We start from the raw sequence: 11556 nt of genomic DNA, 5'->3' as shown, positions 1-11556 counted from the left end.
AACTCTGCGCTTTCCCTGGTTTCCATGGAAACCTGTGGTGAGGAAACAGAAAACTCAAGGACAGGTATGTCTGCAAACGAGCGTCCCTCGAATGGTACTGTACGTCCACGCGGTCGGGCTGCGAACACGTCCGCCTCCGACTCGCGCTCATCTTCTGTGAACCGCGGCTCGCCGGAGACATGTGACTCCACTAACTGGGCGAAAGCGCGAGAGACCGAGGCAGCGGAGATGAAACATGACACATGACGGTATTTGTCTGTTTGCCTGCCGCATCTGCAGGCCGTGCTGCGTTTGTGTGTTCGCCCATGTGCGCGATACTGCGTGTGTGTGTGTGTGTGTGTGTGTGTGCGCCACGTGTTTGGCCGCCTCGCATACCAGAACAGACACAAACACAGACACGCTCCAATATGGTCCCTGATTAGGAGAGCAGACTGTCCCGACTTCACTCCCACCACAAAGTATGACCAAGTCTCCTCAAAATAACAAGAGCAAGGCGAATTGCATCTCCGACGGGATGTTTTGGAGGAAAATTGCACGTCACCGGGTGAAGCATCAAGGATGCTGTATTTGCAGCCTCCTCCATGCATCTTCATCATTCTATCAGTCAGTAATGGTAACACAATCTCTCACTTTTGGCTGCGTGTGGCTGCTGTTTTCATCTTGCGGAGCACCAGGGGATCGTATCTCACTGCAATCACTTGCCGACTGTCCCTCACAGACATGTGGGTGTCAGACTTCGGTGGGCTCCTTATAAAATCTCCTTACAGGTTGTTGCTCGTTGCAGCAGTGCTGCAGGAAGCCAACCTCCCCCACACGCAGGCCGATCTCGTTTTTAGCCAAAATATTTAACTGCATTTTGTGTAAAAATGCTTAAGCATTCACAGAAACATTTACATTGTGCATATGGCTTATATCAACAGTGCCTCCAGATTCTTCTCATTACGCTGGTTCGCTCTCCCCGGGCTGAACTGAAGTACTAAAAAAGTGCAGTCTAGTCAGGATTGCTTTGTGCACAGGAAGGCATTTTCAACATCAGGCCAAAAGATGTAAGGAAAACACATCAGCTGACGTCTATATTCTGCAACATAACTTCATAACAATACTGCTGCGTGTTGGACTCAGTGCAATACGATGTATACTGGATTAATGCGGCATTTCAGCGACGTATAAACAGTCAGCAGCTGATAAAATGTATAAAGTCGTCACGCAGTGGGTTTGGCTGCGCAGACGTCAAACATCCTGTACTGGACTGACGAGAACTGGTAGATTAGAAAATTAAAAAATGTTTGTACAGTTTCAAAACTGTGTTGGAAGGACATTGTATTAAGTAGATCTATTTAATATACTAATAATTACTCCTTATTTTGAAAGAAAATACAAAAATGTCAAAAAGGAAATTATTCCTTTGTGTTTATTTGGCTCCTTATTAAGACACTCTGCCAAGAAAACGGAGTATTTTGTCAAATTGTGGTGATCGGACAAAATTGCAAGGTCAAGCAGAATTCACGGAGGTTGGCTGAATTTGAATTAATTGCTTAAAAAACAATGAATCTCTGGAATGACCGAATTTTAAATTCTAAGTCTCTCTATGACTGGGTCTTCTGCCATGTTTGTTATTTCAAAGTGAATCTGATCCGAGACGTTTGCTAAGTCACATTACGGTCTAAGTTCTACTGTGAAGAGTATTGATGAAAACAGTTGAATTCTTTTTTTTATAGGAGAATATTGTTGTGTTTAAAAAAAGAAAAAAAAAGAAAAAGCACCATTCTTTGAAAATCAACCACCAAAATAATATATTATCCAGCTTTACATCCACCTATCTGACGTTTAGAGTGGAGGCAGTTGAGGAATACGATCATTGAAACCACAGCAGCAGACGCTCGCATTAGCATTGTCCGCACAAACATGCTAAATAATGCACTGCAAAAAAAAAAAGTGACGTCATTTTTTTCGTGTTATTTTTATACCGGTTCATATTTTTGCGTGAGAATCTCCTCTGCACGTCCGGCGTGACGCAGGCTGTATGACGGCGGTAAAGCGTGCATGTATGCACAGCCTGTTGGGGCCTCCTATAGCGCTCCATACCATATGTCACCCCAAGAGGAACACTTCGCTCAGGCTGTTGCCAATAAAGAAAAAAAAAAAAGAAAGAAGGCAGAATGTGGTTTACATCATGCTGCCGACATTGCATTTAACCACAGAAACAAACTCAGATGTTATTTACACGTGTTCCAGCTTCCATGTCGGCGTGTGTCTTCCAGTCCTCGCTGCCGCTCGTTCAGCGGTTCCTCTCCGTCAGCCTCAGAAGTTGTGAAACTCCTTGTAATATCCGACGCCCTTGTAATTTATGACGCCGACAGGCTGGATGTTGTCTTGGTGACGGGCTGATTAGGGGAGCAGCGTTCTCACAGCCTCCACACACATCTGCATGGTAACCAAACTGTCTCCTCGCTTCTGTTCGGCCTTCATTTTGTCAGGTCGGTTAAGTCAGCGTGTCTTACCGGTGTCCTCACTTCCTGTTTTATTTTGGTACTCGCCTGTCTTACGTCTGTCGTTGCACGCTTGTCCTTCCGATTCTTCAGTTTGTTTCAATACCTATGTGGTCCTCTGCTAATTAAAATCAAGCAGCTACTGAGCAAATAATCAAAAGCGAGCCTTTTAGGTTTTTTCCTTTTTTTTTTTTTTTTTTGTGGTTTGTGGTGATTGAACTAGGATGACTTCACCCTTGTTGGCTTCTCAATGCAGGACTTCACGCTGGTCTGTGTGGTTTTGGGGGTTAGAATGTGGCACAGAGGGGCAACAGAATGCATTACATCTACAGGAAGGAGCGCAGAGAGACAGAACAGCACGTCTGGATAACACCAGGAATACTCACAGGAAACTGTACGTTCCTCTGTGAAAACACTCTCAGGAGGTTTTAATTAAGCTCAACTCTGCAAAAAAAAAAGCTCATATTTCTCAAAATTTCTCAAATTTTTCAAGTACATGCAAAGATACTGACAAAACAAAACAAACTGTTAAAGTACCAGATCAACATATTAACCTGTGTGAAATCACAAAGTGCATGTTTATATTAAAGTATTAAAAAACTGAATATTTAACTTCATTGATTGTTGGTGTCTTTATTGAGGCATCGTGACTTTTTATCTGGTTTTGATGGTGAAATGAACATAAATGTTTGCAAATCTACACACACACACACACACACACACACACATTGATCTTATTGTATTGCAGGCATAAACCAGCTTGTTTATTACTAATTCCACAGTTACATGAAACTGTAAATTAAATGTCTCGGCTGAGTTAATTCTGTCTCTGCCTGAACAGACACAAATATCTTCCTACCTGGGCAAGTGGTTGAGGGTTTCAGTCATGGTGGGCTAACTAATTTTTTTTTTTTTTTTTTTTTTTTTTTGCAGTGTTTGCATTTTTATGATGTGTGTTCATCAAGCTCTCAGATTTTTGTTGTTTTTTTGGAACTTTATAAGGACATTCTAACTAATTCAACACTGTCCTTTCATGTCTCGTTGGTGAGATGATTACTTGCAGTGTAATAAAACTTTTATATACAAATTTTTGCATTTTATTATTTTATGTTGTGATGCTGTATTTATATCATTTATCTGATTGAATCTGTGCATTTTGTTCTTATCAAAGACTCCAAACTCAAGTATCTTGACCAAGACTGATGTGTGGACTTTTGTTAGTTCCTAATAAAAACAAAGAATAACTAAAGCCTTTGACAAGAGCGATGTTTTTTGCAAGATAAACCAGAGATCTTCCACCATTGGAGCTGTCAAATCAGACAGATCAGTGAAACACTGCACCAGTGCACTGCTGATGTGTGGATCGGCTCTGGAACAAGTACGTAACATCAGAGTGACTGTATGGACTTCAAGCGCTGCTGCAAAAATAAATGTAATACTGCAGTTTATTTTCAGATTCCTTTAAAATGTAACTTGGCCTCCTGGTTCTCACTTTCGGGTTTCATGCTGATTAAGGCAGATGTTAATTCCTTTGTTCGGCTGCACAGTGTAGGCTGCTGAAAGTGGGCGTGTAGAATACAAATGCAGGTCCAACTGTCTCTATTAATAAGAACACACCGGCTTTGGAGACAGAATTTACTGTTCTTCATACCATGTGAGGGTTTCTCAAAATAAACTGTTCTGGAAAACAGAAGCTGCCTTGCTGGTTCATTCCCGTGTCGCTGCGTCGCCACGTTCCTGCCAGTACACAACCGAAGTTTGTGTGAAATCCTGTTTAATAAAATCTGGCTCTGCTGTCTCTGTCACACTGGTTTAAGGTGATTGTAGTGGTCTAAATGTTTGAATTGTTTTTAATTCACATATTTATAATTTTTTTTTGCTTTTTTTCCCCCCTCCTCGCTCTCGCCGTTCATCCTCCGTCCGCCCGTCGCCTCTCCATCGCGGCTCCTCTCGCTCGTCCTGCAGAGGCGCTGTGTTTGTGCCGGGTCTTGGCATGGGTGGGCACGCTTCCATATGGAAGTGTTCAGGAGATGATATAGAACATATGTGACCCCGGCTCGCTGGCCGGGGACTCGGTGGAGATCACACCGTGTCATTAGTGGCAGTGAGAACGCCAGCACTGCAGTGCAAGGCAGGAGAGAGAAGGACGGATATAATTAGGTTAAGGAAAGGGGGAAAGGGTGAAAAATCAGAAGAACGAGAGATGGTGCTGAGTACACCGTGTCCTTAGGAGAGTGTGTGTGTGTGTTCGTGCGTGCATCTGTGTGTGCTGTGCTGCGCAGGCCCCCCTATCTGGTTAGCTTTCACTACTAATGTCAGCTGAAGCGAGGCAGAAAGGCCAGGTAGACTGTTTGCTTTAAACCCGACTCCCCCGGGACCGAATTGAACAGATTGATTTTTGTCTCGGCCTTTTACGTAACAAGATCTGTCAGGATCCATTAACTTACTATTCCGAAGACGGAGTGTGCTTAAGCCGAATATGATATTTCCATAACAATTTGCCCAGATGACAGCTCGCTGAGGAGCGAGTCTGAGGTCTGAAGACGTGCGCCGGTGTCGTTCGGCTTCCCAGAACCTCAAAATGAAATGCAAGACTGGATCTCCACATTTTCCACAGGACGCTTCAGCGGCTATGAAGCTGTTTTGACTGCTGCTGTCATAAAGCTGGTCTCTGGAATGATTTGGTCAAGCCACAGTTATTTTGGTTCGGCTTATGAGCGTCAGCAGAGCACACTGTATGAGAAATGTTGCTTATGTTTGACTCGCTGGAATGTGGGCTAAAGAATAAAGCAAGTCTCAAAATGAAAAAGGTGATTTTCAAACTATATTAGTGTGAAGAGTTAAAAGAAAGACGTGCTCTATTGCAAAGCAGTTAGTGTGGAAACGTCTCAAAGACCGTTTGAAGAAAAATGCTTATTTCCTTCTGTTTTCCACGCTGTTAAATGCAGAGCAAGCAGAAGTCAGCAACATGTACAACAAAACAAGTCGAACGAGTGAAAATCGGGTTCCAGGTTCGAGTCCGGGTTGGACTGAGAGCTCTCCAGGTGCTCCGGTTTCCAGCCACAGTCCAAACACATACATCTGAGGTTAATTGGTGACCTTAAATCGCCCGTAGGTGTGAATATGAGTGTGTGTGATTGTCTCTCTGTGTTCTGGGACCGGCTCCAGGACTCTGCAGCCCACAGTGGAGATGGCACGAAAAAAATAGGTTGAAAATGAGACACTGTTTTCTTTTCCCCTCTCTTTATTTTTGGCCAATGTTTTGAGTAACTGGTTTTATTTTCCATTGTGAAGTATTCCACTTACAGGTAGACAACTTAAAAATAGCGTTACTGGTCCGTCTGGTTGCCTCAGTGGTGATAAGTTTGTTCAGCTCCACTCGGCAGATCAGCCATATCGCAGTCCTCTCGGATCAAAGTCGGTAAAATGAATCTGTGTGAAGCGATCACTGCAGACGCACGTTTAGCTGCTAATCCTTTGGTCTGCGTCAGTGTGGCTTTTCAGTAAATTATTCCACTTTCCCCCCCCCTCATCATTTTGAAAAGAGATTCTCCGGGGAGGCTGATTTTCTGAGACCACAGCAAATGTGCTCAGAATTTTTGCTGAATACCCCCTAAAAGAAAAAAAAAAAAAGCCAAAAAGGCACATTTAAAGATTCAGGACTAAAGTCATCACATTTGATGTAATTTAAGCAATTACCTTTCAACACTGTGATGTGTCAGTTTCCCCACACTTCCCTGTACTTCTCATCACTGATATACTATTTTACCCATAATCCATCAGGAATCTATCCATGCAAGACACAGATAATTTATATTTAAGGCTTTTTGCATTATTATTAAGTGAAGTTACCAGCACATATAACAGTGACGATAACGCCAACATTCATTCCAATGTTGGACTCTTTGTAGCTCAATTGTCTCTTTCTGTGTCCATAAAGTATAAATGCGCCTAAACTTAGTTTGATACAGTCGGACACATCATGCTTTACTCTCTGTATTTAGGGAAAAACAGCACAACTCATGACGCAGGAGAAAACTTAGAAAAAAAAAAAGCCATATAAACCACTGTGGGATTGAGAATCTGATGATGATCTATAAACCTGCAGATCAATCCGATCACGTTTTTCAACATCCGTCTGAAGCAGACGATGTGAGAGTTCAACTGAAGGGACTGTTCAGAAGCAAATATGATCTGCTTGAAGATTCAAGAATAAACTGAATTTGTTGTAAACATAAATACCAAAACTTGCTCACAATGCCATAATTATTAATACTGCTTTTTAATTAAATGGTAAAACTGAAATTCTTCACATTTTTCCCAGTAAACTTCCACTTGTAAAGTCTTGGGGAACGTACTGCAGCATCTGTAAAGAAACTCGTAAATTCAGTCTCTTGCACTTCCGACTCTGCTAACTGACCCACAACCGCCAATTAGCACCTTGGCTGCGTCTTAAGTGCACGGCTGTAATCTGTGCCACTCTTTAAAAAATTTTTTTTTTTAAAAAGACCACATCTGTATGGTGTGTGTTCTTCAGTCTTTCAGACTTTTTATGGGATTTGTGGCTACTGATCAGGTTAATTATTTAGCTTTCCTGATTGGCTGTGAAGATGACCGTGAGCTGCACTACCACTGGCTTTTTTTCAAAGTAAAACTTCCACAACAATATGAACAGGCGTTAAAAAAGCATAGTAAGGGTTTAGAAAACCATGATTTTCCTTTTGCTTTTTGTAATGCAGTCAGTTTTCTTTCCTTTCTGGAAATAGAAGCAGTGGAGTTTATTTAATGGATAGATTTCAAAGCAAGGGGAAAAAATAGTGGATGTGAGAAAAGCTCCAAGTGGTGAGAAATATCAGCGAATAGCAGAGTGTGTGTTTCAGTGTTTCAGCCCTGGAGTCTGATCTCTAGTCATTTCCCTCACTTTCGGCTGGGATTCCAGTTTGTGGCCTGTTTTATCTGTTTGTTGATGTTACAGAAATAGAAAAAAAAAAAAGTCGCTCTAAGAGGAGAAGAACAGAGAAAGTGAAGCGGTGAGAGAACAGCCTCTGGGCCGGGGAGACTCAAGTCTGAATAATTCGGGGGGAATTAAGAACATTTTAAAGTAAAAAAAAAATTAGATTTTAATTAGTTGACAAAATGCATGTGAATGAGTCAAAACTGAATAAAAGATTGGGGGATAAGAAAAGAGGGTCGGAGAGAGCAAGACGAGAGAGTGAAAGGGAAGATTTGTCCGGCGGAGAGAAAGATGGCGGGCGGCTGGGAGAGACAGACGGAGCTTGTTTGCTCAGGCATTGATTCAGGGCCCCTCGAGGCTGCGTCTTCCATTTACCAATTTGTGTCTTTCCTACTCTCATCCTCACCTCCGCCCATCTTCCCTCTCTCTGGCGGATCGTTCGTAGGGAACAAACAACGCCGCTCGGGAACACCGGACCCTCGGTTGCCAGGCAACCACACACTGACTTGATGGAGTGGAAGCAACTTCAGAGGCCTCTGTGAGAACAGTATCAGGGTTGTTATTAGACTCGAGTCCCCATAACCTCACCCCACACACACACACACTCACACACACACACACGGTTGAAATATGTGCCCATAGTTTAAAACCTCGGCTACTGTTCCCATAAGAAACTGTTAGCAGATGTCTCACTGCCGCTGCCGTTCACATGTACTGTATTTTGGCCTTTCACCACCCGCTCTGTTTTTTTACGAGGTATAGAGGGAGCACTTCCTCTCTCCCTCCCTGCTAGAGAAGAGTGTGGCTTCGATAATAACAGAGACGGTTATTAATTAAAGGGGGGAACGGACTCGCTGCTCCCCTCTTTAATTCACCACCGGGCCACGGATAGCTGTGGATAGGGAAAGTGTGTGTGTGTGTATGTGTGTGTGTAGAACTATGTATGTTCATATTTGGTTCACATCTGTCTTTCAGTTGCCTATCCTTTACTCTTTATAGTCCCGTCAGCCAATAACAACAAAATATTTGGATCATACATGGAAGCATTCATGCCAGATATGATTGTTCTGATATAATTCTTTGAGATGTGGGATCCACAACGGAATCGATGGAGTTTTCTTCACTGTCGTGCCGTGACTTGGTGACGCCACTTCTTCAGGCCTGGCGTTGAACGCTTCCTGTTGTGTGGCGTCCACACCCACCTTACTTTGCATTATCAAAACTCAGCGCTGCAGGTGTGAAACCACCTCGGTTAACTCTGAGCTGCAGAAAGAGTGAAATCCTGATAAGTTGCCACGGCAACATACTCTGTAATCCTCACCTGCTGTTGGCAGGTTTTTCTTGATTAAAAGATTCATCCATTAAGGCGTGATAACATGAGCTGTCGTTCACCCCAGAGCTGCTGATGCTGAATTCATTTACAAAGATTTATCCCCGAATAATCCCTGCATCAAACTTTTGTGTATTTGTCCCGAAATTTGTGCTGATACACTCATTAACTCATTGATATGTTCTTTTCTGTGTAACCTGTAAATATTTGGTGTTTGAAGTGAACCAACAGCTGTTGAGCTATGTTGAGGGCAAATGATGGATTATGGTGATAAAACCAAAAAGAGTTCCCTGTGAAGACTGTAAGCCTCTAGGAAAGGCCTGAGTCAGCCGAATTCGGTTTTAAACATAGTCGGGGAAACATCATCAACGCCTGTTGAGGAGTAAATGCTAAATACTCGTGACTCGGGCATCTCTCTCACATTACTTTGTCTTTTCTTTGTCTCCAGCTGACTTTCTTCTGCGTGTGTGTTCAGTCTCGGCACCGGCGTGACGTCGACGGCTTTGTTTTTCTTGGGTTGCCACGGTGACTCGTTGTTTCTGGGCGCCTGTAGTGTAGTCGTCACGCAACATGTTGAACTAAAAATGAACCGACTCGGAGGTGACTGAACCGACTCCCATCGGCTTCAGGGTTACAGCGGTCCGGCTCTAACATCCACGATGAGCCTGCAGCAGGCACGCGGTCCGCTAGCGGCGCCAGCTTCCAGGACTTAAAGGATCTGCTGCTGAATTCATCGTGCCAGATACAACAACACGCCTTCAGAGGTCATGTGGAGTCAGGTGTTTTCTGTTGTTTTTAGCAGATTGTGAAAGATTTATGTAGTCAATTTGAAAATCTTAAATCTTCTCAACTAATCAGTAACATGTTTGCTAAATTGACTGAGAAATAAGGAATATTTCACTTACGTCCCACTGGAAACGCGCTTCATGGTCCACCATTGTTAAAAATGTTTAATATTGACCAGAAACACCAGAAAATGATACGCTTTAATGCCGCTTCCTTCTGGAAAACAGTAAAGCTCAAGTGGATCTTTATGGACATTTTCAGAGCATTTCTTCCCATCCAGAGGATATGCTCCAGGTATCGGGAGCAGCGTAAGGGATCGGGACCATAAAAGAGTCAGTCAGATTTCTGGAAAGGTTTGGAATGCTGATTAATGGTACGGGAGGTTATATCTCACTCATCTTTGAGACGAGGGGCGGAGTGAGACTTGAGTGCTGCAGTTTTGAAGGACTGATCCAGCTGTTTTACAGCCCCTCAAACAGAGTGCTCAACACGTGATCTAAGGAAAATATGCATTTTACAAAATTTTCTCAACAAAGCCATCCATGAAAAACAAGTTTAAAGAACCAAAATTCTGCGTTACAAAAGCATGGGTAACATTTCCTGGAAAAAACAAACCGTGAGGTGAATTAACCTAAAATGTGACAAAGACAGCTGATCAAAACTAGTCATGGTAATTTTCTGTTAATTTTCTGAGTTTCTTTTCTTGGTTGTCTCCCATCTTCAGTTCACTTTTTCTGACCACATCTTAGAAAAGCATGCAAATTCCTTACAAATGCAACCCAGACTCAAACTAGGACTTTCTTACCGCGCAGCCATCCGTCTGTTCGGAAGCACAACCTCTGAAGAGCTTTCACTGATTAAAATGGTCACAGCCAGGGACAGACACATTGTACCATTCCACACAGTCCATGAAGCTGAGCACAAGGATGTGGGAGCTGTTTTCCAAGTAGAATATCACTTTTAATTTTTTTCTTTATTTATTTATCTCAGAATGATTTATTGAAATGTTTTTTTCTTCTTCTTCCTCTTCTTGCTGTTGTTGAAATGCGTCTCAGTGTATTGACGCTGTGTCACATGGGGTCAAACAGAGACCCTTTCTCTGGAGTTTGGGCCTGGCTGCAGGGACTTTACTTCCCTGTTATCTTGAGGGTGACCACGAAGTCTGTCATGAATCAGGAAAGTGAAAAACTCCCCAGTAATGTAAATGACCGATGACTACAAAATGGGGCTTTGATTCTTTACTTGACTGAAATTCTCACATTTACGTACACATGTTCCTTGTGCCATTCTGTTGTAATCAGTATGTCCTTCCAGTGGAGATCTGTTTACCTGAACTGAGCTTACGATGGAAAGAGAAATGAAGGCGGACACCTGCAGCCCAGCTGCCTCAGAGAAAAACACACACGAGGAGAAATGGGGTTAGTAGAATAGTTTCTCTTCAACACAATCCAGAAGGTTTTTCTCGTAAAAAGAGGAGGAGAAACAGAGGGGTATTGCTTATGCCCTTGTTCTCTTCTTCCCTTCATCCTAACTCATATGGATGAGGTATGGTGATGTTCCAGTTACCTTGGGTGCAGGAGTTGGTCTTCGGTATTTCTGCAGACTCTGAGCTGCAGCTTGATTGTGTTCAGAGTCTCCAATAGGGGGTGACAGACTCCACACACCCTGCTTTGCTTTTTCCAAACCACTAAATTGTGACCTTACAATACTATACAATAAGGCCTGAAAGAATGAGATAGGATTAAATAGTGGCTACATGTATAAACAACAATCTGAAACTATGCAGAAGTTTTGAAAGTATAACCCAACCCAACAATTTTATCCAATAACAATCCAGCTGCTGCTTTGACTGACCAACATTGTGATATAACACAATTTGCTAAATCCAGTAAGTAGATGGTTGCAGTAATCTTACATTCTGGAGTTAAAAAAACAAAAAAAATAATTTTTAATATTCACAAGTTTATTGAAGAGAAAGAATACAACCAAGAAGCTGT

This window comes from Salarias fasciatus, chromosome 2, assembly GCF_902148845.1.
Source record: "Salarias fasciatus chromosome 2, fSalaFa1.1, whole genome shotgun sequence".
NCBI lineage: Eukaryota > Metazoa > Chordata > Actinopteri > Blenniiformes > Blenniidae > Salarias > Salarias fasciatus.
The sequence above is the reverse complement of the archived record's forward strand: the minus strand, read 5'-3'. Positions refer to the sequence as shown.